Genomic DNA, 14,177 nt, shown 5'->3' with positions numbered 1-14,177 from the left:
CCACCCACCCTGGTAGCAAATCTCTACCTTTGAAAACCTAAAGAACTAGACAAGTGCAATATATCATTGATGTTACAGAAAATCACATCTGATCCCCCGTCATCTCCCTTCGTTGCTCTAAATGCACACGTTTTTCCACGTCTCCCCCAACTTTCCCCGCCTAAGCTTCTCTTCTGGGGAAGACAGGGTAGGATTTGATTTTCTGTATAGCTAATCCTAAAATTGGAAAGTTAATCCCACAGTACTGTTTAGATAAGCTGCTGAGTTTTCATTTGCAAATTCGAGGCTATGGAAATTGTCACATAGTGCTGATATGTTTTGTAAAAAAAAGACTAAACGGTGTGAGCAGATCTGTAAATTGTGAAAGAATGTGGTGTCTGGAGTGGCTGCAAAGGGACTGTCCTGCATTTTCCTTCTTTGTTAGGCAACTCTGTTTAACAGCTTCTCTTCAAGCTACTTTTCTTGTTTTCTTTTTAGGGCGGCACCTGCGGCATATGGACATTCCCAGGCTAGCGGTTGAATCAGAGCTGTAGCCCTACACCACAGCCACAGCAATGCGGGATCCGAGCAGAGTCTGCGCCCTGCACCGCAGCTTGCAGTGGTGCCAGATCCCTGACCCCCTGAGTGGGGCCAGGGCTCGAACCCGCATCCTCATGGATCCTAGTTGGGTTCATTACTGTTGAGCCATGATGGGAACTCCTCTCCTATACTTTTCAAAGTGATGTAAGTATTTCTTACTCTATGGAAATGCATGGGCATATGGGGCTACACAGTGTGACTGGTTCCGTGTATCCTATTTCCCCAACTGGGGTGGATTTCCGTTTTGCTAGCACCTCAACCAGATGATTCAGGCTGGAAAAGTGCCAGTGATGATGGTGGCAGGGTTTGTTCTTTTTTCGCATTGAATTTTGGCTTTCGCATACTTCTAGGTTGTCATTCTAGTTAGTATATTAGTACATTCATGGACTCGACTTAGTGCTTTTGGCAAGATCGGAAAACAGTTGGTCCTACTGGATGGTCTATTCTCTAAAGGTTTTGTTAACGACTGCAAGACTCTGTGCCTGAAGATGCACAGTCAGCCCAAGCAAACCAAGACGTGGGAGTTTGGAGCACAGAAAGGTTCATTGCAGGACTGTGCAAGGAGGTGAGCGGCCCCCCAATAGCCCTGAACTCCTTGAAGGGTTTCAGCAAAACTTTTTTTTTTTTATTGGCTTTTTAGGGCTGCACCTGAGGCATATGGAAGTTCCCAGGCTAGGGATGGAATGGGAGCTGTCGTCGCCAATCTACACCACAGCACACGGCATTGCTGGGTCCTTAACCCCCTGAGAGAGGCCAGGGATCGAACCCCCGCATCCTCATGGATCCTCATTGGGTTTGTTCACCGCTGAGCCAGGAAGGGAACTCCCTACACAAAACATTTCCAAAGGCAAGGTGAGGAAGGGGTCCGGTTGATTGTTGCAAACTTCTTGGTGTTGAAATCTGTTATTCTTGCAGGTCGAGTCACCAGGTTTCTGTCAGCCTTCAAGACAAAGGCTGTTTTCTGTTCAGCATCATTTTATCTCTATGTGAATGGAAAAGTGTTCTATGTTGAAAGATCAGAGCCCTGAGAATAGGCTACCCTGTATATTTCAGGCTACAGGCCACATTTTTTTTTTTTTTTTTTTTTTACAAAAGATGCAGAGCCATCATGACTCAGCACAGACAGTAAATATTGCACAAGGGTTGGGAGTATGAGGGTTACCAGCCCGACTAGTATCTGGTGTTGCTGTGGCTGTGGTGTAGGCCAGCAGCTACAGCTCTGATTTGACCCCTAGCCTGGGAATTTCCATATGCTGCAGGTGCAGCCCTATAAAAATATATATATATATATATATATATATATATATGTGTGTGTATATATGTGTATGCGTGTGTGTGTGTGTGTGTGTGTGTGTGTGTGTGTGTATAGATAAGGGTTAAAGTAAAAGAAACAGAGTTAACGTAGACTCAGGTTTGTTCTTCCCTATTACAGTATAAATGAGATTCTTACTCAGTTCTTGGCTAAAGACCTGTGAGCTGGAGTTCTCTGGTGGCTCATTGGGTTAAGGATCCAGCATTGGCACTGCTGTGGCTATGGTTACTGCAGTGGTGGGGGTTTGATGGCCCCAGAACTTCAGCATGCTGCAGGCATGGCAAAAGAAAGAAAGAAAGAAAGAATGAATGAAAGAACGAAAGGAAGGAAGGAAGGAAGGAAGGAAGGAAGGAAGGAAGAAAGAAAGAAAGAAAGAAAGGAAGGAAGGAAGGAAGGAAGGAAGGAAGGAAGGAAGGAAGGAAGGAAGGAAGAAAGAAAGAAAGAAAGAAAGGAAAAACCTCTGGGCTGAGTGAAAAACACTTGGGGCCATCACGAACCCTTTCAAAGTATAATTGACAAAGAAAGATACAGCTTGTAATGTCAAATTGATTGGACGACAAGGTTGAAAGGGAGAAAGCTAGTCAAGGAAAGTTTAAAGCTTGACGTTGGCACATGTATTTTGGTTTGTGTTGCATGCATGTACCCTCACTCCTGGTTCTAATTTTCCTGTGTACATTTTCACTTGTAATCCTATTTCCCAGTTATCTCAAAATTATTGTAATCCTCCTGCAGAGGCCGCCTTGCCAGATTAAAATGAAGAAAACAAATTACGTGCTTTCAGATTGGATAGATGGAAGGAGAGAAAGACAGAGGATGTGAAAAATATTCCATCAGGCTATGTATTCAAGGACTTTGGAAAGCATTTCATTGGGCATCATGAATTGTATTTCCTACAGGGCATTCTTCCTACTTCAGGGTGGTATGAGACTAGCTCGTTCCATGTACCCCACTGTTCCTCTGCCATTGTTTTTTTTTTTTTTTTTTTTTTTTAGCTTTTCAGGGCTGTACCTGCAGCATATGGAAGTTCTCAGGCCAGGGGTCCAATCAGAGGTACAGCTGCCTGCCTACACCACAGCCACAGCAACAAAGGACCCGAGCTGCGTCTGCCACCTACACCACAGCTCACAGCAGCACTGGATCCTTAACCCACTAATCGAGGCCAGGGATCAAACCCGCAACCTCACGGTTCCTAGTCGGATTCGTTTGCACTGCACCACGATGGGAACTCCTGCCATTGGTATTAAATGCAGGTCCTTCTATTACCTGCAGTGCAGTGTTTTTCAGAGTCAGAAGATAGTATTTCCTCGATGGTAGAGAGTTTGCTATTTCTTTTTGTCCAGGTTGAATTGAAGACACACTTTTTTTTCAAACCTCTTTGAATACTCCAAGCTCAGTGGCATTTTGCTAGAACCACAGGTGTCTATCCCATATGGAAAGCCCTATCGTTTCCCCTACTCCCCAGGAAACAGAAGTTTATTTTGGAGAAATTTAACGCAGGAGAGAGGAACCCACGGGGCTGCAGACAAGGGAGGCCCCTTTTCATGGGGAAACTGAACAGGCAGTGAAAAGCCCCCCATAAATAGCATTTGAAAGCCATTGGAGTAAATTGCCTTTTCATCATACAAAAGTCACCTGTTGAGGACCACTGCCTCCTGACACAGAGCTTATTCTTAAAAAAAGAAAAGAGGAGTTCCCGTCGTGGCGCAGTGGTTAACGAATCCGCCTAGGAACCATGAGGTTGCGGGTTCGATCCCTGCCCTTGCTCAGTGGGTTAACGATCCGGCGTTGCCATGAGCTGCGGTGTAGGTTGCAGATGCGGCTCGGATCCCGCGTTGCTGTGGCTCTGGCGTAGGCCGGTGGCTACAGCTCCAATTAGACCCGTAGCCTGGGAACCTCCATATGCCGCTGGAGCGGCCCAAGAAATGGCAAAAAGACAAAAAAAAAAAAAAAAAAAAAAAAAAAAAGATTCTTCAGAGAAGATCACCTTACATCCTAGAACATCTAGGATGGCCTCCCCCCAAAAAGAGTCTTAAAAAAAAACAGCAGAAAAAGGTTTTTGGAGGAAGCAGGCATAGCACCAACGACAAACGTGGAAAAAAAAAACACAAAAAAGAAAACCTCCCTCTAATCTATAACTTGTGGGAAATGTGCTAACATATCCATCCTTCAAGAAAAATGGGAATCTCATGTAAAAGTAATCTAGTAGCCACGTTAATTTTTTTATTTTTATTCTTTTTTGCCTTTTCAGGGCTGTACCCGCACCATATGGGAGTTCCCAGGCTAGGGCTGAATCAGAGCTGCAGCTGCTGGCCTTCATCACAGCCACAGCAATGTGGGATCTAAGCCTCGTCTGTGACCTACAGCAGAGCTCCCAGCAGCAGTGGATCCTTAACCCACTGACTGTGGCCAGGGATCAAACCCACATCCTCAGGGGCACGAGTGGGGTTCGTTTCCACTGCACCACAACGGGAACTCCTCTCATAGCCAAGTTTACAAAACTGAATAGAGAAATAAATATGAGGATATTTCCTATGGATTACAACCGGATGAGAAACCAGAATGGGGAGGGGAGAAAAAGAAAGAAAATTGTCTCGGTCCAGGAATTTATCATCCAGATAGTGGTTGCAGAAACAGGTGACAGAGAACACAAGAGGCAGAAGTGACTTAACAGTATTAATTTTTTCCCCATCGTTGCAAGATAGACGCTTCCGGGCTTATGTAGGATGTTGGATGCCCCGCACGAGAATGAAATGAAACACTCCTTTAGCCTGCTGCTGTGACATGTGCCAATTTCAGCTGCTACATTGGAAAGATGGGAAGAGCTTGGGGTCCTCAAGCATGGTTGGAAGGGCTAATAAAGAAAATATAACCCCCCCAGGAATGAGGAGTTGAGAATGCCAGGGGCCCTTTCACGTCTTTCCCAAAGACCAAAACTTCCACAATCCTGAAGACAACGGAGTTCTGATCGGGAATTCTGCGGTGAACCAGACTGTCCATGTGAGGTCAGAGGGTGCCAGGGGATGTCACGGAAGTTGGCCAGAGGAATCGGGTCCCCCGTGAGTTCCAGGACCCGACGGGGCCAGGAAGCATGCGAGAGAGACATGAAGGAAAAAAAAAAAAAAACATCAACAGGAAGAAAACGAGGCATTTGACCCTGTGGAGCGAGAGTGCCTGAGATGGGCTTTCGTGCTACAGGGCATTTAGGAAAAAAAGCACAGTAGACGCCCAGAAGGCATGAAAGGGCAGCTCTGAGTCCACCTGAGAAAACAGGTGCTTCCCAAGAGGAGATTTCATTAGAGGACAAAGCTTGGTTCAGCCGCGACCAGGAATGGCCCGATGACAACAGTGTATGTTCTGGAGAAGGATGTAGCCAAGACAGCACTGGAACTGTGGAAGGGAGGGAGGCGGCCAGAGGCCAGTTGGAGGCATGGTCTCTAGATGATATCTAAGAATGGGTTATTGCCCTATCATGTCACGTAGGTGTGGGGTGAAGATAGGGCACAAAAGAACCTCTCTACAAAACAGAAACAGACCCACAGACACAGAGAGAAGACTTGGGGTTGCCAAGGGGGAGGAGGAGAGGAACTGAGAGTTTGGGATTAGCCGATGCAAACAACTGTCTATAGGATGGATAAACAAGGTCTTCCTGTAGAGCCCAGGGAACTCTATTCTATATCCTGTGATAAACCATCATGGAAAAGAATATGAAAAAGTGTGTGTGTGTGTGTGTGTGTATAAAACTGAGTCCACTTGCTGTACAGCAGAAATTAGCACAACATTGTAAATCAACAATCCTTCAATTTATAAATAAGTAAACATGATGGAATTCCCGTCGTGGCTCAGAAATTAACGAACCCGACTAGTATCCATGCGGTGGTGGGTTCGATCCCTGGCCTTGCTCAGTGGGTTAAGGATCCGGCATTGCCATGAGCTGTGGTGTAGTCTGGCAGCTATAGCTTCGATTGGAACCCCTAGCCTGGGAACTTCCACATGCCGTGGGTGCAGCCCTAAAAGGACAACATAAATGAATGAATAAATAAATAAGTAAAAATGCTATGTCAAGAAAAAGCAAAAAAAAAAAAAAAAGTACTGTTCAGACAAATACCATATGATATCATGTCTATGTGTGGAATCTAAAATAGGGCACAAATGAACCTATCTACAGAACAGAAGCAGACTCTCAGACCCAGAGAACAGACTTGGGGTTGCCAAGGGGGGAAGGAGAAGGAGTGGGATGGATGGGGAGTTTGGGGTTCGTACATGCAAAGTATGCCATTGAGAATGGAGAAGCCATGAGGTCCTGCTGTCCAGCACAGGGAACTCTTTCTGGTCTCTTGGGATAGACCAGGATGGAAGATACATGAGAGAAAGGGAGTGTGTCTATATAGATGACTGGGTCACTTTTCTGGACAGCAGAAATTGACACAACATTGTAAATTAACTATAACAAAAAAAAAAAAAAAAAAAAAAGAAAGAAAGAAAAACCACGCTGGGGCGTATTTGAAGAAGCTGACACACCTGAACCTGTTTGCCTCCCCAGCAGGCATTGCCATTGGGGGTGGGGGCGGCCTCCGGGCAAGAATTTGCTGCCTGCTGTTCCTGTTGATGCTTCAACAGAATATGCACTTTGGCTCTGAAGACAACACCCGCTTGAGTCTTCCTTTATTGAAAGGAAATTCTTCTAAAGGCAAAAATTAAAATAAAAAAGGCTCCAATTACACGGTGTGTCTGGCGTGGGGGTGGTGTGCATACCTTTTCCTAAAGCGCCCTTTGGCCGATGGAGAGGTCTATTAGCCTCACCTGCAGGATTTAACAAATACCCACCCCCACCTGCACCTCCCCGTCCTAGAGGCGCCTGCAGACTCAGCCTGGAGTGCGGCCGGGGCAGCGTGGTCCTTGTCCTCCCTGGAATTCGAATATCCATCCAGCCGGGTTCGAGAGGCACGGCCCTCCGGGAGCACCTGCTCTTGTGAGAATCACATCCCCCTAGGTAAGGCCCTTTCCCTCCCGAGACAAAACCAGGATGTCCAGGGAGCCCGCGTCATCCCTCTGTTGGTTTTGTCGTCTTTCCTTGTTCTTTGGACAAAGCCGGCCATCCCGCAGAATAGCCTCCTGCTTCTCTCAGAAAGCGTTTTCGTTTTCTGGCGGTTTTCCTTTTCTTGAAACCCAAGTCACAGGACGTTCCCACTGTGGAGTGCTTTGTCTGTCCCACGGGAAGCCTCTCGGGCGAGCCCAGGGGCACCCTTGTGAGGCCATTGTGCCAGCTTCTGGAACGGCAGGTGAGGTGGAATGCAATGGCATTTTCTCAGTTTGTGTGTTGCTGGCACTAGTTGCCCGCGGCTTCGTGGAGGAGCTCTGGGCATTGGGCCGGTCTCGTTCCATGAGGTCCCTTTGCTCCAGAGTCGGGGGTGGGGGGACATCACTACCGGCCTAGGAATTTGTTTAGGGGATCAAGGATGCTCGTGTGGACGCCAGGGTTTTTCCACTCGAACCTGGCCTTTCCCAGGCTTTGCTGGGGGAGGACGATTGAGCTGCTCTCCCAAAAAGCCTGGCGAGGGCGTTCCTGTTGTGGTTCAGCAGGTTAAGAACCCGACGAGTATCCCTGAAAATGCAGATTCCATCCCTGGCCTCGCTCAGCGGGTTAAGGATCTGGCGTTGCCGAGAGCTGCGGTGTCGGTCGCAGACGCGGCTCAGATCTGGTGTTGCTGTGGCTGTGCTGTAGGCTGGCAGCTGCAGCTCCGATTGGAGTCGTAGCCTGGCAACCTCCATATACTGCAGGTGCGGCCCGAAAAAGAAAAAAGAAAAAAAATAAAAAGGCCTGGCGATTATAGAGCACTTTATCTTTAGCAGGAGCGAGTCTGCATTTCTTCAGGGCACCTCAGATGGCATGCAGGTCTGTGGCTTATTAGCTAAGAGGCCAGTGGCTTACACAGGTGTTGATTTTCGAGGAATCTCGTGTATTTTTAGGAGAAGCCCACTGACGGGTTCCATGGTGCATGCTGATGTTTCTAACTGCCTGCAGGACATGATCCGGTCCCCGTGTTGCTTCCTCTCAAATGACCCTTGTTTGTAGACTTGGTCACCTGCCCCCGTGTTGGAGAAGCCAGTGTTGTGTCTGCTGTGAGGTCCCTTCCTATCAGGTCAAAGACCAGCCTGGTTCCAGGGGAGTGGCTCCTCGGATTAGGGGGAAAATGCCTGCTTCTTGCCCCTTCTGATCTGCTGTGACCTTAAAAAAAATGACATACCTTTTTTAATTGCAGGAGAGTTAATTCCCAAGGTTGTGTTCAAGGTGCAGCCAAGCGATTCAGTTAAACATACATGCGTCCATGCGTTTTCAGATGCGTTTCCATTGCAGGTTATTCCAGAGTATTGAGTTGTGTGCTAGACAGTAGGTCCTTGTGGTTGATCCAATTTATCGGTCAGGGTGTGTATCTTTGAATCCCAAACTCCCAATGGCCTTTACCTTTGTAAAGAGTTTTGTCTTCCTGGCTTACGTTGTAGAATATCCTTAAAGCGAATGAATTTTTGAGGTTCTTTCGGGTGTGTTCAAAAGTGCTTCATTTGAGAAGTGAAAATAAACATCAGATTGGGCCTCATGGGAAGGGGGCTTCTAATTTTCATCTGATGTGGGAATATCTTGGGGAAGCAGACACACACATGCAGGCAGACACACCACATGCAGGCAGACAGACACATGCAGGCAGACAGACACATGCAGACAGACACATGCAGGCAGACACACATGCAGGCAGGCAGACACATGCAGGCAGACAGACACATGCAGGCAGACAGACACATGCAGGCAGACACACACATGCAGGCAGACACACACATGCACGCAGACACACACATGCAGGCACACACATGCACACGGCACACGTGAAGTTTAATACATATTGGAGCCCCTTATCTGGGTTCCACCCCTTCCGTGTGTTTTCCTAATGACCTCATTAAATCAGAGGGCGTACTTAACAGAGGCAAATTGTTTTCTGTGCTTCTGTTTTCAAACCTCTGCTCCTATGTTGGAAGTTGCAGAGGATGCTGGTCTTAAAAAGGCACGCTCCCCCGTTGGTAAATTTCCCCTCAGGGAAACTGGCCGGATGGCCCCTTACCGTGAAGGTTTTAGATGGGTGCGTGTGTCACATCCTCTGGGTGACACCGGCAGGGGTGGGCCAGTGGAAAGAACATGTGGTAACAGAGACTTGTTCAGAGATAATTAAACATGAGGGAATGGAACCATCATGGCAGAGGATTTAATTGGTTTTAATTGGGTTAAGAGGAATATGCCAGAAGGAAAGAATAGATAGATCTTAATAGAAGGTCTGAAAATAGCCAAGGCAAGCATTCATTGCAGAAAACCTGTGACATCAGATGATGGTCATGGGAAAAAAAAAAAAAAAAAGATCCATCTTTTTTTATCCTTCTCAGTACAGAGAGAGAGGTGAAGGGGAGAGAACGTCCCACCTATCGATTTAAGAAGAGCAAAGACAGGCGGTTGGAGATTCGAAAGGGAGGGGATGCAGATGAGAAGTGAGACGCCACAGACCTACGCTTTTTAGAGTATCAGGATTTTGCCATTTGTGGTGGCACATGCTGGATCTGAGCAAGGTGGACTTTTTCCGCCTCCTTTCTCGTACAGGTGGCCCACGGGGCTGGAGACCTTGACCAGCAGGGGGCGATGCATGCCTCTGCTGATTCTGTCCATCTGCAGGATTCTTGTCCATCGCTTTCATACATAAAGGGACTCGGTTCCCGTGCACAGCACCCAATAGCAAACTCATTAACTCGGCTCCTCCTGAGACGTCCCGTCCCCTTCCTCCACGTGTTGGTAGCAGTCCCGAAGCAAAGGGCAGGGTGAGTTGTGGTGTGCTCCGTATTTGTGATTAGAATGACGTGTCTATACATATATGACCGGGTTCCTTTGCTGTACAGCAGACATGGACAGAACCTTGGAAATCAACTAAAATAGAAAAGACCATCTTATCATATAAAAATTAAAAAAAATGAAAACACTTCCACTGTTAAAAAAAAAAAAAAAAGGAGTTCCCGTCGTGGCGCCGTGGTTAACGAATCCAACTAGGAACCATCAGGTTGCGGGTTCGATCCCTGCCCTTGCTCAGTGGGTTAAGGATCCAGTGTTGCCGTGAGCTGTGGTGTAGGTTGCAGACGCAGCTCGGATCCCACGTTGCTGTGGCTCTGGCGTAGGCCGGCGGCTGCAGCTCCAATTAGACCCCTAGCCTGGGAACCTCCATATGCCGTGGGAGCAGCCCAAGAAATGGCAAAAAGACCAAAAAAAAAAAAAAAAAAAAGTCAAACTCAAAAAAAAAAGATCTTCAAGGCACGTGTCTTACACTGTTGGGGGAGGGATATAAACTGGTGCCATCATTATGGAGGACTATATGGAGATTGCCCAAAAAATGAACAAGAGAATCACTGTAGGATGCAGCAATTCCACTCTTGGGCATCTATCCAGAGAAAACCATTATTCAGAAGGATACACATCCCCCAAGGTTCACTGCAGCACTATTTACAATACCCAAGACATGGAAGCAGCCTGGGTGTCCATCAGCCATGAATTAAATAAAGAAGATGTGGGAGTTCCCGTTGTGGCACAGCGGAAATGATTCTGACTGGTATCCATGGGGACACAGGTTCGATCCCTGGCCTCGTGCAGTAGGTTAGGGATCCGACGTGGCTGTGTGCTGTGGTGTAGGTCGCAAACGTGGCTTAGATGTGGTGTTTCTGTGACTGAGGTGTAGGCTGGTGCCTACAGCTCTGATGCGACCCCTCGCCTGGGAACCTCCATATACACAATGGAATATTATTCAGCCATAAAAAGGATGAAATCCTGCCATTGCTGCAACATAGATGGACCTAGAGATGATCATATGAAGTCAAAGACAGACATCATATGATTTCATTTATATGTGGAATCTAAAAATAAAGGTACAATAATATTATTTGCAGCACAAAAATAGACTCACAGAATTTGAGGACAAATGTATGGGTACCAAAGGGGACAGGTGGAGGGAGAGGGATGGACTGGGGGTGTGGGATTGGCACATGCGCACTGAGGTCTATGGAATGACTGGCCAACGGGGACCTGCTGTCTAGCACAGGGAACTCTACCCAACATTCTGTGATTGTCTATATGAGAAAAGAGTCTGAAAAAGAATTTTATGTGTGTACGTGTGTAACTGAATCCCTTTGCTGTACAGCAGCAAGGATCACAACTTTGTCCATCAACTCCACGAAAACTTTTAAAGGAAATAAAAAAAAAGACATCCTTGCAGTCGTACCTTTATTTTCAAGTTGTAGGTTTAAAATGTCAGTGGCTTTGGTTTAGAGAAAGAAGGATCATGTCTTGGCTGGAATGACGCATCCCAGAGGTGAGGGGGTGCCCTGGTCTTGGAGTTGATTCCCACTCGTTCCATTGGCAGGTGGTGTCCAGAGAGGATTAATTGCCTGCTCCCAATGATCCTTTTTGACACCTGCCCTGGGCAGAGCTTTAGCCTCCACGGAAACCAGGTTGAGGTGGTCTCGGGTTCCAGCAAGATTCTGTGGGGTGGGATGCTAGGAGAAACCTCTTAGACCTGAGCAGGTATAACCGGAGCAAACCAAGCACTTCAGGTGGAGTTGAGCATCCTTCCTTCTCATGGGGCACTTTGGCTGAGTGCAGCTCCTCCAGAGGGAGGCCAGAAGACTCCTGTTCCAGTATAGTTGAGTCCGTGACTTTTATGCACCAGTAGAAAGCCTTTCTAACCTTAGCTTTACCCACAGGGTCAGAAGAGCCGCAGACACAGGTGGTGTCAATAGGTGGACAGTGAATTCTGGGATTTTTTTTTTTTTTTTTTTTTTTTTTTTTTTTTTTTTTTTTTTTTTTTTGCTTTTTAGGGCTGCACTGGCAGCATATAGAAGTTCCCAGGCTAGGGGTTGAATCACAGCTGCAGCTGCCAGCCTGCACCACAGTCATGGCAACACCAGATCTGAGCCACGTCTGTGACCTACACCACAGCTCACAGCAACACCAGATCCTTAACCCACTGAGCAAGCCCAGGGATCGAACCTGTGTCCTCATGGATACCAGTCATACTTGTTTCTGATGAACCACGATGGGAACTCCCAGGGATCTTCATCATGCCTACTTTGTGGGGGCATCACAGACCCCTTTGTCAGTGTGGTGAAAAACACACACCCTTTCTAAAAGTAATATTTTTAACTCTTAAGTAAGCTTAAAAGGAAACCAGTTTATGGACGTAGTTATCAAGGTATTTTAAAATGTGTCATAGTATGTTTGTTAATTCAAGTTTAGTTGATTGACAACTCCCTAGTTTCTGCTGAACAGCAAAGTGATTCAGTTATACATACTTGTATCTTCTTTATCGAATCCTTTTCCATTATGGTTTGTGATGGGATGTTTGAATATAGTTCCCTGTGCTATATAGTAAATCTTTGTTTATTTTACATATAGTAGTTTTAAAAAGGTTTATTACAGTGTTATAGTTTCTGCTGTACTGCATAGGGACCAGTCACACACACACATATATTCTTTTTCTCATATTATCATCCAGCGTGTTCTACCACAAGACATTGGATAGAGTTCCCTGTGCTGGACAGCAGGACCTCATGGCTTATCCATTGTCAGTGTCATAGTTGGTATCTACAAACCCCAAACTCCCTGTCCATCCCACTCCAACCCCCTCCTCCTTGGCACCCACAGGCCTGCTGTCTGTTACTCTGTTTCTGTTTTACAGATAGGTTCATCTGTGCCATGTTTTAGATTCCAGATATAAGTGGTCTCATACGGTATATGTCTTTCTCTTTCTGACCTTCTTCACTTACTATATACTCATCCCAAACTCCTAACTGATCCCTCCCAATCCTTTTCCCCTTTGGTAACCATAGATTTGTTTTATGTGGCTGTGAGTCTGTCTGTTGTGTAAATACGTTCCTTTGTGGCTTATTTTAGATTCCACATGTAAGTGATCTCATATGATATTTGTCTTTCTCTGAGTTACTTCAAATACTATGAGAATCGCTAGTTCCATCCATGTTGCTGCACATGGCAGGATTTCATTCTTTTTTATGGCTGAGTAATATTCTATTGTGTATATGGACCACATCTTCGTGATCCATTCATCTGTTGCTGGACATTTAGGTTGTTTCCATGTCTTGGCTATTGAGACTAGTGCTTCTGTGAACATTGTGGGGCATATGTATTTTTGGGTTATGTCTTTTCCAGATAGATGCCCAGGAGTGGGATTGCCGGATCATATGGCAACTCTATTTTTGGTTTTCTGAGGGAGCTCCATACTGTTTTCTACAGTTGCACCAATTTACATTCTTACCAATAGTTCCCTTTTCTCCACACCCTCTCCAGCATTTGTTATTTGTTGACTTGTTAATGATGGCCATTCTGACTGGTGTGAGGTGACACCTTGTAGTTTTGATTTGCATTTCTCAGATAATGAGTGACATTGAGCTTCTTTTCATTTCCCAATTGATTATCCGTCTGTCTTCTTTTGAGAAGTGTCTATTTAGGTCTGCCTTCCATTTTTCGTTTGGGTTGTTTTTTTGTTGGTGGCGAGTTGTATGTGCTGTTTGTGTATTTTGGAGATGAAGCCCTTCTCGATTAGGAAGATATGGTCCATATAGATAACATAATAGTACTCAGCCATAAAAAGAAGGAAGTAATGCCATTTGCAGCAACACGGATGCAGCTAGAGAGTCTCATACTAAGAAAGAGAAAAACTCAAATACCATACGGTATCACAAATACGTGGAGTCTTAAATATGGCACAGATAAAACTATCTACAAAACAGGAACAGACTCACAAACACTGAAAACAGACCTGTGGTTACCAAGGGGGAGGGCAGAGGGCGTGGAATGGATGGGGGGTTTAGGGTTAGGTGGTGCAAACTATGATTGAGAATGGATAAGCAATGGGGTGTTGCTGTCCAGCACAGGGAACTCTGTCCAGTCTCTTGGGATCAACCCTGATGGAAGATGATATGAGAAAAAAACTATGTATATATGTGTGCCTGGGTCACTTTGCTGTGCAGCAGAAATTGGCACAACACTGTACATCAACTCTAGTTAAAAAACAAAAGTGCTTGACATCTGGGATTCCTTAGGTTCCTCGGAGAGGTCACACCTCTCTATCTTCAGACGTGGATCTGAACCTTACTTTTTAACATTGGATGTCACTGAAATGGGCTGATCCTGGCCAAGTGCCCATGACTCAAAGGTCTTGTTCCTGTGTCACAGGGCCAACCTAACATGCCT

At 46.1% G+C, this 14,177-nt stretch overlaps 1 protein-coding gene across 3 annotated transcripts in view; it reads left to right on the top strand.

Moving 5' to 3' along the window:
• LOC100624109 (neuroligin-4, X-linked) overlaps window positions 1-14,177 on the top strand; it is a 300,951-nt gene that overhangs the window by 20,424 nt on the left and 266,350 nt on the right. The window contains exon 1 of one of the 3 annotated variants that reach the window (XM_021080991.1): window positions 6,126-6,881. The exons of the other annotated variants lie outside the window; for them this stretch is intronic. The gene's annotated coding sequence lies outside the window, so the exon portion shown is untranslated. Of the gene's footprint in view, window positions 1-6,125; window positions 6,882-14,177 lie in introns of those variants that run through there. 3 annotated transcript variants of the gene reach the window in all.

This window comes from Sus scrofa, chromosome Y (assembly GCF_000003025.6).
Source record: "Sus scrofa isolate TJ Tabasco breed Duroc chromosome Y, Sscrofa11.1, whole genome shotgun sequence".
Taxonomy (NCBI): domain Eukaryota; kingdom Metazoa; phylum Chordata; class Mammalia; order Artiodactyla; family Suidae; genus Sus; species Sus scrofa.
The sequence above is the reverse complement of the archived record's forward strand: the minus strand, read 5'-3'. Positions and strand labels throughout refer to the sequence as shown.